A 14,957-nucleotide genomic window follows, 5' to 3' on the forward strand; every position below is an offset into this window, starting at 1 on the left:
TTATTACTACACGAATTACCATAAAGTTCTTCTTACACTAGGCTCTGGCCACTAGGCTGGTTATGTTCCGTTCTCTCGTTATGTCTGGCGAGGGAATTAAACGCATGTCGACACGGCCCTGGTCATTTTTCCCTCTGAAAGTATCGTGTGTGTGCCTCAAGAACTCGGCCCGAAGATGTTACTAATTGGTCAATGTGTATCGCATTTGCTTCGGTACAAGCGGCTGGTCCGCGTTCGTGACACGATTGCGTTAGAGGAGCTCAGCTAATTTCACGTGATATGATGCCTAGACTCGACTGGCTACACACAGGGGCGGATTGGAGGGGGGGGGGGGGTCCGGATGTCCTGACCTCCCCCCCTCAATTTCAGTCTTATATAGACTTTCAATTCACCTTGGTGACTGTGTAATAGCATGCTGTCCAAGCCCCCTCAGAAAAATCCTGGATCCGCCTCTGGCTATACAATTCACTGCGTACGCTGGAAATTGGTACTTTTGGCTATTTTTCAGGATTTTGACCTGGCAACCCTGTACTCCAATCATGTCGAGAGAAACATATTTATGTACCTACAACACAGCATCACACACAATTCAGCATGTCAGCAGGATCTAGCCTAGCATTTTTTCTCATTTTGGATAGGATCGGATATTAAAGGAAAATAGGGAGAGGTTAGTTCCGACCCAGTCAGGACTGGCTGCTCGAAAACACGTTCGTGGGTGGAACAGTAGAGCCAGAAAAAAGAGAAAAAATGTAAAAAAAAAAACAAGAAAGAGGCATAGTGGGTCTCCTTTTCTTTTTTAAACGTGCCCCCCCCCCCCACCCCATTGGTATCCATGTTTTAAACCGATAAATTTATCGGCCAGCCAATTTATCCACTGTAGGTCCGTCCATGGATTTATAGGTCCACGTGGCATTCTCCCGTGCCACCACTACTTGAAGCCCAGGCTGTGTATGCGGCGCGGTAAAATTGTGTAATCGCCACAGTAACAATGTAAAAATTAAATGATTTCGCGAAACGTCGAAAGGCTTTCAATAGAATTTAAAGGACATGTTAAAAGGAGTTTAGTACGATGATCAAACTTATTCTTTTCTCGTACGTGCACCTTATCTAAACAGTGCAGTATGGGCAATGCACTATTCGTATGGAGCTTCATCGCGAACTTTTTGAAAGTAACATCAGCTTGCGATCTAGAAAGAAAGAAAGGACGAAGAAAGATGGGCTTACAGTATATACGCTGCGAACCGTCTGAAACGGAGCTCCTGCATCCAAAGACAGCCCACCATTTCGCCATTACATTTCGCCGTCTAGGAGCCAGTGGAGACGAACGCGAATGAGGACACGGCGCTCCGTTAAGTGGCCCTGTTTCATAAAGTGCCTCTCGAGCGAATATAAATTTACTGATTTCTGACGACTCCTGGGATTGTCTGGACATCTCTCTCAGCGTCTAGAGGATGAGTCCGACGGCGTACCGTCTCGTAGCATGGAGCCTGTGATAGGAAGCTGGAGAGTGCACTTAAGGGCGCACGTTAAACAATCCCAAGTGGTCGAAATTTTCCGCTGTCCTACCCTACCCATCATTCCGCTTAGCGTATTGCCACAAATATACAGGGTAGCCACCTAAAGAAATTTACCCATGCCGACGCGCCGTATACACAACATTTACTCCAATGCACGTAGAAAATTCCTGCGTCTACGTGGAGCCCTAATTAGTACGTTTCATCGTAGTAAACGTCAAACAGATTCAACATCGCAATCCAAAGTTACAACCAAAAAAACTCCCAAATCCCTATGGGAAAACAATCAAGGTGGAAGCCATGTCGCTAACCTTTTATAGGTAACTACCCTGTACATATGCTGACTCACTTTAGGTGTAAATGCCTGCTCCAAATTGTTATTATGGTGCGCTGAACTATCGCTACACTCTCTTTGTACAGCCCAGCAACATTGCGTCTGCTCGTCAAGAGATCCGGGAGCGACATATTGGTTGTTCGGCTTCCCCTGCATACACTGTGTAAATGCAGTGAAAGCACGCTTTACAGGAGATGCCACGGACGGACAGACGGTCACACGCGCAATGAGGCTCGTTCACATGACGTCACGCGCAGCCTTTGAGCGCATTGGAGCCACGTGACATGGGAAAACATGGATGTGCGTCACAAGCGTCTTACTGCGGGCCGAACGACGCAGCAGCGAGTGTTTTTACAATTTCCTCTCACAATTGCACGCATACCGCAAGAACTGACGGCATGCCCTCCTACTGTGACTCCGGTGCGGGAATATGTCTTCCAATGTCACGTGACCAAGCGTGACGTCACTCCACAAGCCTGATTCACCAAAACATGCACACACATTGTAGAAGCAGCGAGAAAACGATTACAACGGAAAGGCAGCCCGTATCGTAATCTTTACGCAGCATCGTATACGTGCATTTGGTTCTGAGTAAAATGTGGCATCTGTTGCAAACTTCCAAGGCAAGACGTGTGGGGCGCCAACGAAATAGAGACCTCTGTAGAGAGGTAAATATAAGCTTTCTCTTCCTGTCATGCTACAGAAGCGACTTCATCTGTGATAGAGGCAATGCCTGACGCTTGCAGATAAGACGGTGTGCCATTGCCCTGGGAGGGTTGCGAACTCGGCTTGGGGATTTTCCATCTCCTTTTGAAACGCGCGTGGAAGGATTAAAGTGTATTGCTCTAAGCTGGACGGGTTGTGTTCCCCTCGAACGCCATCGAATATATTTGTGAAATAGCAACATTACCCGATGCGACAATCTGTCACTTGACGCGCAGAAGAAAAACGTTGAGCTGTCTATAGTGTCTGTCTGCCTCACGTTCCTGCTGCAAAGCAACGAAGAAGAGCGAGGTCATCCTGTCGACGTGATAGTGCCACTGGGTTGCTATTCTCCCTCTCGTTTTCTGTCGGCTCGCGTTTATTGACTTTCTGTACACACTATATAAAATAGGATAAATTTTATCCCTTTGGGGTGATAGATGCATTGCCACAGCCATTAGACCCTTTCGACACTAAATGCAAGTAAGTTCATGCGAGGCTTAGCGGCTATTTACAGGATTAGGGAGTAAGTTTCGGGGTCACGGGAGTAAGATGGGGTAAATGCAACCCAGGGGACTAAAATTGGGTGAGTGACTCCAAGTTTACTCCTTTTCCTTAACCTTTGAATGTAACGGACGGACAAGTTATTTCTTCATTGTCATTTGTGTTGAACTGGGGCAGGTTACTACATTTCGACGCACGTTAAAGAATACAACCCGACGGCTGTGGCGTCTCTCACGATCTCGCAAAGTAAAGCCGCGAGTCATCGTCGCATAACCGATCATTACTGCGTACTGACAAGAAGGCACAAAGCGGGAAAAACAAGAAGTACAGAAGGCGGAATATTTTCTCTTTTCGGCGCTCCAGCGCATCTTTAATGACAGAGCGACGACCACATGTGTCATTTGCATTGATCGCCGATCTCGATCGTCCACTTATGTTCTATTACGATACGTATTGCTCTAATGTAGTCTAAGGATACGCTATATACGTTCATATAGTGGGGGAGTTTCATTCATACATAGCGACGAGCGATATTTACAAGCCCTTGTACGACCTCCGTCGTTGATGCCACTCACACAAGGCATGTCTGACGTGCCTCGTTCAACATATCATGCATGCTCCTCGAACCTGTTGCCATTCATATGGAAGCATGTCGTGGTGGGCCACCTGCCGCCATGCATCGTACGCCCATAAATACTGCAATGTTGGTTTCATGTCAGGGCCGGGACGTCTTAAATCTCGAGGTGGACGCAGAAACAGCGATAGTGCTGTGGCTTAAGAACAAAGGCGGCCATTATCGCACCTGCTATAGACCGCAAGGTTTTGAACTGAACGGTGGCTCCCCCTGCGCGGCATGCGGTTTGTGCGGCGTCTGTGTCAAGTGCCTCGCTCCCAGGGTCTGTCATTATCTTCGAGCTCGTGAAGCCGAAGGAATGTGTATTCGTACTCGTTAAATGTTTTGGCAGCAGATGGGGCAGCTGAAGTTACGCGATGAGAAATTACGGGGCCATTTTCGACAGGTCGTTTGGTGAGTTGGAGACGCATAGATGGTGGACGCTCATTAGTAATCGTGAGCCTGGCTGGATTATTATGTGGCGTTAATGTCGCGCGCTGTCCGAGTGCGGCTTTCCGGTGGAGTGCTTTCTGTGTAGTAGCGTCTGCATTGCGAAAGCGGATGAAGTACAGCGCACGAGTATACATGACGTTTTATGACGCCCTCAAGTAAAAACTGTGGTTCGTGCAAACCCACAGGAATGTGGTAGATTGGAATTGAAAGACCCCAAACCATCCTCCTCATATACGTTTGTTGTTGTGGTGGTGGTGGTGGTTCGGTGTGATGAATACATCCCCGTGACAATTGCGCAGGGTTGGCGGGCTGCGCTACGTCGATCTGTTACATCGAAACGTATAATCGAAACTACCGCTTGCAAGGAGTTATTTCATTATTTGTTTTTTTTTTTTTTGTGACAGTTAATCAACTCTTTCAAATTAGGAATAATACAAGAAGGTCACTCCAGGTGTTGAAGCTGTACGAGATGTTCAGCATGCTCGGGATAGATGATATCTGCTTTCGATATGTGTCAAGACCCACCGTTAATCACGCTTATCACCGACTGCACTATAGACTGCACTCAAATTGTAGGCTGTGCGGTGGAATGTTCGAAAGAGATACCGGTAGTGATCCCAACCGGTACAACGCGCCGTCCTGTACCTGAAATCCTAAGTTTACACTCATAAGACCGAACATCATCTATTAATGCGCTCTCCCCTCCCGAGTGTTCCAAAGCGAGGCGATAGAAATATCAATCTCGTGGTTGTTAAATGTGTCTCTATCTTCGCTGCCGTGCCACCGGTTCTCTGCCTCCAATTATCTGCATATCATCACATGTGGAGAAACATACCGATGTTTCTTGCCCAAAGACAGTGTACGTGCGTTCTTCTACGTTTCACACAGACCCACTCGCCGTATAGTATCTACATGTACACAATGCCGTCGATGTGTGCTCGTAATGTTTAACAACAACAGCTTTATCTTATAGATGATGAATGGGGAGTTTCATTGTCAGGGGCGATACTCTACCCCATTGCTGGTGGGGGGATGCGGGGAATGAAATAATGAGCCCCTTCAAAATAAGGATCGAGGTCCTATGGTGTCCAAAAAGGTCAAGAGAGCTTTGAGGGCAGAGCGTTGGTGGACTGGATTTGGCCAGGGACCAAGCAATTTTGAGAGAGAGAGAGAGAGAGAGGGGAGGAGGGGGAGTACAGCTGATTAAGAGAGGTGGAGAACGCGGTTCGGGACGGTTGGTCGTGTGTAATGACGGTAATGTTTAACAAATTTCCCTATGACGAATGTATTCCCATATCATCGATACGTCTGTCTCCTGGTGCAAGCAAATTATGATGTGTCTGTGTGCAGCGAGCAACCCGCTCCCCCCCCCCCCCCCCCCCCCCGCCGCCTTCGAGACAAATGAAAGGAAACAAAAAGCACCCATTAGTTGTACACATCGATACGTATATAGACCTGGTGATGACGTGACGCATTCTGCTCACTCAATATCCAGTATAAATTCTTCCCTTTTGTCTGCCCTATATAGAGTAGAGAGGTCTTTTAATAGACGCTTTCTGCTTTTCTTTTTCCCTTCTGCCCCTCTTCCGCTGGGCGGATCGATTAGTTTCGCCCCCGTCTTTCCTTTCCCTCGCCCGTCCCACTACATTAATCGGTCTTTCACTCCAGACGCTCTCGCTTTGTTTAGAACGACCGGTGGCCGAAAGTGCCGCCGTGAAATCTCCAACGACCCCGTAGAGTCGTTCAAAAGGGGCCCGGCAGCGCCAGCGGCACTTGGAATTGCGAAATGAATATATCGCTGTGTGTGTAAGAAGAACGCGTTGGAGTGAACGGTAGCGGTTACTATGACGTTTTTATGCAACTGTTATAAACGCTTCCGCTTCCTGTTTATTTGCCAGGCTTGACTATATCTCTTTGTGTTCGTTCATTCCCTCGTGAGCAACCAATTCGCTTGACTGCTCCTCTCGCTTCTTTTTTCTTTTATTCGTGTCCCTTCCTTTTTGCCTTGGCAATTAACCTTTCTCCAGTGTTGGTAACTCGTATATCAGTATTGGTGGGGAAAGGACATTTTTTACGAAGGGGCGTTTACGAGGTCACACGACCCACATGTTTGACGTGTCGCCCCCTTATTTGTCCTGTCACGTGATCTCTCTTCCTATCACCACCTCTCATACGTAGAGACGCGCGGTCATAGCTTATGACATTATGCTATCATAGTACTTACGACACGGTGCGAACAGAAACAATGAGAGGAACAAAAGGGTGTCGACATGGCTACCGAGCACAATAAGGGGTTATATTCCCAGGCTGGTCTGGTCGGCTGATCCAACGTCGGTGTTTGTTTTTTGCGGTACTCCCTCTTCTGTGCTAACGTTACATGCGTAGGGAACGCAAATAATGACCTCCCTTCACATGCCAGTACTGGATGCCTGTCCCCTTGCACACTACTTTGTTGTTATACCTTTTTCTACATCATCTCTCATACGGCGTGTTTACGGACAGCGACCAGAAACATAATCCCCAGTCCAAATTGTTCAGAATGAAAGCTACTAGAGCCAAACGAGAAGTAACGCGGAGCTTAACAAAAAAAAAAAAAAAATTAACACTTTAATAATGACGCCCATCTTTATGACCCTCGCAGACCGAGTACAACGAGCTGACGACGAAATGTAGCAGAGCTCGAGACCCTTTGCGGAAGTTATATATAGAAGAAGGCTTTGTCGTAGACTACCGTTCGAGAGAGAGAGCTCTTTTAATGTTTGCCGACCCGTTAGCGAGGCTTCTAAATTATTCGTTTTTTCCCTTCTTCCACTATAGAGTGCGCTGCTGATCTTGTCCCCCTCACTTCGCACCTCTTCGAATGAAGAAGAATTGGAAGCATTACTTAGTGACCCGCTTTGGGCGTGGTCGAGACCTCGCAATGCGTTTTGAATGAGGAAGGGCCATACCCTGCAGATCAGAGAGGGCGCAGCTATTGTTGTCACCAAGCCGCTGATATGAATATTGTAGGAAGCGGAACCAAGTGGCAGATACGTTTCTTATCAGACCGGGAAGCAAATTAACGCCCCGAAACGGCAGCATCTTCATTGTGCTGGAATACGAGATTAGCGTCACGGGTATTTTTTTTTTTTTTTTTTTTTTTTACGACGATTTCATGAATGCGTCTTCAAGGGCCGCTCTCGCGGCTACTGAATAATGCTGCTCTTCCTGCAGCGTTGTTAAAAGGTATTCGTGGAACGAGGTAGTTTCCCTGTGGAGATTCCAGAGTAACACTGTAGGAGAGTCTCCGACCACGCGGTGAGCGCTGAAATGCTGATAAAATATATAAGTTCTCAGACCTTATGGAGGTTATTTCGCACACTTATTAAATTTGTAAGTTAAAGGGGCATTAAAATGCGAAAACAAGTTCACTTCAAATTACGTTACACGCTATGTTAATTTCGTACTTGTTATCATAATTCGAAACTTTGATTTCGTTATGAAGCTACAATCGAAATTATACCGGACTCTTTCTTGTTTCGGCGGTAAGCAGTGAACGTCATTTCAGCTTGTGCATAGGTGTTTTTAGTCAATGCTGCGCGTTGCGAAGCGGGACCGGCGTCACTGTCCGAAGGACGTGAAGATAAGTGCTGTCAGTGGAACATTCGCGAGAACTGTCGCGGGCTGCAATATACGCTTTTATAAAAGCAAGCGCCACCTGTGGCACGCAAAGGCTCATGGGAACTTTGAGGGCCTCGAAGCATTACTAGAGGCCAGAGACGAAGGAAGAAGAAGAAGAACAACATTCCCGGTGTGCGCAGCAGCAGCAGCAGCCGGGGTATGGTAGCCGGGGTAAACATTAACCGAAGCAGACGACAGAGCAATGTCCCTCGAAGTTCCCATGCTGCTTTGCGCCGCGCGCTTGGTGGCGCGCGCATCTATTTAAAATCGTCTATTCAGTGAATCAGTATTGAACAGTGCCGCAGTGCGCATCATGACGCGCATATACAGAACACTACGATCGGACCCGTTTCAAATCCACACGGCCACGATAAGCATGCGCGCGCTTCTCCTGCTCTCTCATTGGATGCCGCCAATTTTTGCCTCCTGCGGATCCCATTCCTTGCAGCCAGAGACGACTCTGTTTTTCATTGCGGTTTTCTTCTAAACGGTAGCGCTGTGTGAACTAATTTTGCTTGCATCACACTAATTGAAACACAGACCTTCATTTGAGAGCAAGTTGTTTTTGCATTTTAGGGCCCCTTTAAGCTGAATATTAACATATGTTGCCTACAGGCAGGTCCCACGCATGATTCAGATATTATGGGGCCCAATACCTGTTAAGCTTCACCTACGCATCTTTTTTTTCTCCCCTATCTCATTGGTGAAATGAAATGAACTGAATTCAATTATTTTAGAGCCCTACTATAAGTAAATTCGCCACGATCGCCTCTGTATGTCACAGGGTGCCCGTGTCAGATTTGGCGTGTGTTGTATTCGCTCTGGAAATGGCGCGTGGAAATGGCCCCTAAACCTTGAAGAACGTTTGTCATAGAGTGTTCAGCGCGTGATGTTCGATCTTGCACTATAGATATCGAGTGTGTGACGACCTGTTGAGCATACTATTAGCATTTGGTGTCGCTTTCCTCTTCACATTTCACGTAGCAACTTTCACTTTCACTCTAGCCTTCCAGTAGCAACCATTCCATATTTCTTTTTCACTGACATGTGCTCATGCTGCAAGACGTAGGAGAGCCATCAAGACAATAGGTCTTGCAAGCTTTCGTGAACATCCAAACGTCCCGACTTCTTTTCTGGTGCAGTAATTCGCCCCTTTCCGTTTCTTTTCTTTTTCTTCTTTTTTTGCAAGTTTCACTCGGTAACCCATGCGACTAAAACGCGCTATTCTTGCCCATCAAGGCAGAAAAACACGGCTCAGGGAAAAGCAAAGCAAAGAAAACGCAGTCTGACACGCTACACCTGTCATTACGAACGTTTCCAACACAGCCTAAAGGAGGCGCTGCCAAGATTTTTTTCTTTTTTTTTTTTTTTTTCTGCGCTGTTGCATTTTTGCTTGACGTCACGTTCGACCAACCATGACCATGACCACAGCAAGGCGAAAAAGGAGCCATGCGGCTTTTTATTTGTCCACGAACTGGAGGAACTTCATGCAGCAAAACATGCGAAAACATTTCATACTTTCGGAACCAGAAAATGAGCACCCTATTGTAGGAAGAACACTTTGCGAATCGATCTATCTTCCCGCTATCAATGCCGTGCAGGTACGGGTAATTTGCAAAAAGATAAATAATAATAATACTGCCGAGATTTTTTGTACGCTTCTACTCCGCAAGCAACACGCGAGGGGCCAAAGGAGGACAAGTCACGATCCGACGGTTCCTCGCGGACGCAGGCGCGTCTTCCGTTTGGCCCCACATCGTCCCCTCTAAACAATGGCGGTTGCGCTACACTTGATTTACCTACACTTTGTGAAGGGTGCGAGCACTCTAAATGATGATGATGGTGGAGGTGAGCCTTGATGACGATGACGATCAGGAAGCGGGCGGGCGATGACTCGCCGAGGCTTATCTTTAACGGTCGTTTCAAGCAGGTGGCTCGAGTGGTTTCGAGTCTGTAATCAAACGCCGTTCTGATGGCCATCCTGAACGGAACCGTTTAGAGTTCGCGGACTGTTGGTCCAGTAATGTTTGGCTGAAAGCTGTTGGAACCCGTCAATGAGTTAAGGATGTTCATGATGCCAATAGATGTAGCGGAAGTAAGATGTGTGCAGGATTCGCTTTATAGTGACAAACAGTGCAAAATATTGTGTGCCTGTACAGCGCTTGTGTTGAAAGTAAGCTTAAAACATGGTCACAACGTAATCAGCGGGACTGGGAAGTATTCGATATAAGCAAAAATTCGATATAAGCGGAGGTGCCATCAAAACAGAGACATATTAGCCTCCGAAACACCACGGGAGCTTAGAAAAAGTGGTCAAGCAAGCTAACAAACTTTTATAGTGAGCACATTGGCAGTCTTTTAAGTCATGTGAAAAAAGAGAGAGAGAGAGAAAGAGTGAAAAAAAATCGTAAGCTGGGTTTGCCATACAGGCTTCCACCGGCTCGCCTGTCGCACTAAGCTGAGTCGGCTGGCAGGACACTTCGAAATAATCGGGTTCGAAACGCATACATTTTGGTCGGGACAGCGTGAGACTTGGAATAAAGCGAATCTTCGCAAAAGGCGATTTCGTTGTAACAAGGCTGTATGTTGGATGCTCTGCACATATACGCTGGCATCTGCTTTCTGACGACTTATCAAGGTGAGAACTGAGGCCGCTTGGTAAGTCGTCGTGATGAAGATGTCGGCGTAGCGTAGCGGTTAGCGCACCTGACCGGCACTCCAGATGAGCTTGGTTCGATACCCGCCGCTGTGCGGCTTTTTCGACGACTGCCATATTGCAATTGTTCGTGTTTTGGGCACCTTGAGGCCTGTGTTGTGTTCGTCTGTTTGTTTGTTTGTTTCAGCCTCAGAACAGTTACTTTGCATCGTGTTTCTCGCGCAACTTTGATTTTCCTGCAAGTGCAGGGGTGCAGTAAAGAGAGACGGAAGGAAAAGTAAATGGGAATTCCCAGTCGCGCGCGCACACGCGTGTCTCGTGTGCATTCCGTTATGCCATCGAAGAACGGCGCGGTCTTCGCGGAGACAGATGAACCCTTGGCATGCGAGGCCAGGCTCCGATGATGCATGGCTAGGATTTACTGCAACTGCACGCGCACAAATAAAGAAAGAAAGAGACGTAGAAAAGAAAAAGAAAGAAGCAAACGACCGACCGGTGGTAGGGCGGACCTATTGGAACAAATGGGAGAAAAAGCGTATATTTACTCCCCGCAGTATTAAAGGGGGGGAATCGGTAGGCACAACGGCGTGCCGCCTGTTGGCATGGCCCGTGGATGGTGCTGTCGTTGCAGCTATACGCCGTGCTGTGTGAAAAATCTATCTGGCGAGTTTTTTTCATTTCGGGGTCCATTCGCGTTCGTTTACTTTAGGGATGGCGTAATTGTACGGAGAATGTGATTGTTACGTATACGCAGAGAAAATGTACTGGAGGGATAATGGTGTTCTCGTGCTGATTTCTGACGCCGGCTGTAGGCCAGGTAATGGCGCTTTCATGTTCGGAAGGTTTGACGTGACGCATATGCAGTTAACGGTGGAAGGAGCGACATATGTGGAGAGGGTATGTTGCGGGGCTGTTGAAGAGAGAAACGTCGCGTGACCTGTTGTTGAAGAACGCGATGGTTCCAGACAACTAGATTTGCCATTGTGGGTTTGTTTTCGAGCCCCACTATTCTTGTTATCAAGATATCCAGCAAGTTACAACAACATGCAGAGCGTAATCATTCAGCTAAAATTATCATAGCAGAGTTAGTATGACCACGTGATTAAGATACGATGTGCCAGCACGCATGCAGCGATGTATTGAAGACACGATGAAGCAGGAAACTAGAGAGACGCATTCACTTCATTTTGATTTTTCCTACGAACTATTTTTAATCATTTCCTAGCCATTTTTCACTTGTTCATTCTTTACGATTAACGGTCATAAACTATTATTAGAATTCGACGTATTCACATCCAAGTTCAGCGCGCTTAGCACATCGTTCCTGAAGCTTATTTAACCCTTGAAAAAAGAGATCCCACGTCTGCTCACCGAAATATATGCTTCGGCTGCTCCTATCACCGCCGAGCCCTCCGAGAGTCTCGTTCCTTTCAAACCTTCTTTTTTCCGGGTTTTGAAACAAACAATAATCCGATGGGGCAAGATCCGGCGAGTACGGCGGGTGTTCAGTGCATTCAAATCGCAAGTTCTTCAGAACCTGCATTGTTTTTCCACCAACCCCTGGTGTGTCTGTGGTACAAGTGAGAGCTGCAGTATAGCCGGCACCACGCTTGTGAAGCCAAAATCCAATCCAATCCATCGCGATTGTTTTTGTCTGCTTCCCTCGCGGGAGTTGTATGCAACACTGTATAAGAGAGAAAGCCACATATTCCCAGCAGCATATTCAAAGAGACAAGCCCATTTGCGCAATCGATAGAAAGCGATCCATCCAGACGCTACATAGACCCATCCCACCAGGACGGTGAGCAATTTGAATGAACTCTAAGAGGCTTGTGGCGTTCATTAAGCGGTCGACGAAGTAATAAAACAAAAACAAAATAGGTTTCTTTCTTCCCCCCGCCCTCTTTCGTTGCAGAATAATGGGATTTTTGCTTGGAGAGAGAGAGAGGGGGGGTGGGGGCATGGCGGAGATTTCTTTGTTCTTTGCGTTTGTTATAGAAAGGCTCTAATTACTGTTTAATTAGCCATTCTCATCCACGCGCAATGGCCTTTTCCTGCTCCCTCTGTTGCGCCCGTTTTGTATTCGACGAACAAAAATTCGCGGGGGAGTTCAATTGCGGCTTCGACTTCTGTGAGAAGGATTCAACGTTCCGCCGTGCGGCAAAATGAGTTGCAGCAGCAATTACCTGCCTGGCATTGCCTCCCCCCCTGCAGGCTTTTCTGCTGGGGGGGAGGGGTTGGAAGAATGGCAGATTCGATCGGTGGATTCGTTCGTTTTCGACGTCTGCGGATGTCGAATGATTGGCTAGTGCTGCAACGCGTACGTATAGGGTAAGGGGGTGACACGGGTGAAGCATCACCTAGAGGGAAGGGAGAGGGGAGACTCTCCCTGTTAGTAAACAAATGACGTCATAGTTTTCGACAGCGCCACCAATTTGGTAGAGTTGAACTACGCTCGAACCTAGGGGGCGAACAAGGTAGCGTCCAAGAGCCACGGTCTTGAGAGGATTACGATGGTCCATGATTGGGACGCGACCTTCGGCTTTTTTTTTTTTTTTTTTTTTAATATAGGAGGCAGCGAACAAGTGCCCATTCGTGGAACCCAGCCCTCCCCTTGCGATTTGTTTCGGTTTAAGTCGGTCTGCCAACGTCATGATGACGTTTCTCGGGTAGAGGTCTATTTTCTAGAGCTTCGTACAACGACATTCGAGCTAATTTTTGCGTTTCTTCTCCTCCTCCTTTTCTGCGGGCCACCTAGGATCATTTCCCTCAGCCCTACCTTACCTCCAGTATCCCCTCGCTTAAAGGGGCACTAAACAGCTCGACGAACTTTCTCCAGTTATTATGCTCTATGAAAAAACGTGGCTCACGATATCAAAATCTGAAATTCATTTACTTCTAGGGAGCGTCTTTAGCACGAAACAATGCCAGTCAAAGAGCATAATCCCCGTGAGCCTCTCCTTCATCCTTGGAACGGGGACACGTCACCAGGTTCTAACGTATATATCGCCACTGCATTCCAGGCGCGGGAGGTAGGGGAGATTTTGATCTTCCAGCCAATGATAGGCCCCACTGAGACAGGCGGCAGCTCGCGAAGGAACCGGTTGCGGGAGCATCTCGGTGACCTCGCGGAGCAATACAACACTGAAAACATAGTGCGCACATGAAATGCAGCATTGCGGGCTTTTGGTACCTTTTGATCTGGCTACCTTGGGACTGACAAGTGGCAAGACGTTTAGAATTCACCTACCTTCCCGATATTACAACAAAATCAATGCATAAGCGTCCGGCATTTTGAATGGTTGATGGTACGTGACGTCAAAATGAGGTGTGGCTGTTGTCGCCTGTGCATCGCAAGGCGAGGCATGAGCGGGAAAGAGTGCAGTGAATATTCGCTCGGTTTGGAGCCATTATTTACGTTTTTTTGCAACAACAATATTTGGAAAACGTTCACCGTCAGCAACGTGTCACAACCCATTAAAAAAAGTGCACATTGTATACCTGTTTATTGCCCCTTAAAGAATGTCACATGTAATGGGACAGTGTGCCACAACCGAAACTGTGAAACGCCCAGGTCGTCATCGTCATGTAACTGTCGTTGCCACGAAGCGATGAATAAATGGAAGCACATACCGTCGTGTCGCAGATAAGACTCACGCCTTTCTGCGACAACATGAAGGCGACGAAGGTCGACCTAGCATGATTGGTCGACCTCCATTCTTCATGTAAACCGGCCTACGTCGACTGAAAAGGGGAGGTCGCTAGCAGGGAGTAGTTCAGTCGACAATGGTCGACTTCCCTTTGCCATGTAAACCGGTTCAGTCGACCTGGCGATCGGTGCCCGTACGTCATCAGCGAGCCCTTCCCATATTGCCCGCGAAATTCCGGATTCTCGGAGGAAAGCAAGCATGGCGACGGAAGCAAGCGTTGTTCCCGCTACCCCTTCGAACCCACCGCGACGCGTATGGACCGACGAAAGCATTAAATTAATGTTGTCCATTATTCGGGAATTAGACATCGCATTGCAGCTGGATTCGAGGCGGCAGCGGAACCAAGCTATGTTTCAGACTGTGGAACGAAAAATTGCAGAGGAAACTCCGCGAAAAGCCTGTAAAATGCGTTGTAAGCCACTTCGTAAATAAATATACTGCGAAAATAAAATATTTACTTCATATTTACTTTATTCACTTCGGCTGAATTTCGGGAGCGCTAAGGCGCCTTCTCTAGTTGCCATGTAAACCGTGGACGGTCGACGCTCCCGATCAGTCGACTGGGGACTTCAGTCGACGTTCGCGCCCATGTAAACGCAGTTACCGTTTTCTTATTTATTAGACCGCTTAAAAAATTGCCCGTGAATAACGCTTCTTCTACAGCAATGATTTAGCAGCACTGTGAATGTTTTTCTTTTAACCGAACATTTAAAACGCTCGGAACACATACATTTTTTTGTCCACGTGATATGAACATAGCTACTACCTTCAGGAACTGTCCCACATATTTCTTTTGGGAAGCGCGCGGCAT

The 14,957-nt window shown here is 47.3% G+C and overlaps 1 protein-coding gene across 3 annotated transcripts in view; it reads left to right on the forward strand.

Moving 5' to 3' along the window:
- LOC135401306 (uncharacterized) overlaps positions 1-14,957 on the forward strand; it is a 139,157-nt gene that overhangs the window by 90,726 nt on the left and 33,474 nt on the right. The gene's annotated exons all lie outside the window — the stretch shown is intronic.

The sequence above is a fragment of the Ornithodoros turicata genome, chromosome 7 (assembly GCF_037126465.1).
Source record: "Ornithodoros turicata isolate Travis chromosome 7, ASM3712646v1, whole genome shotgun sequence".
In the NCBI taxonomy this organism is placed as follows: Eukaryota; Metazoa; Arthropoda; class Arachnida; order Ixodida; family Argasidae; genus Ornithodoros; species Ornithodoros turicata.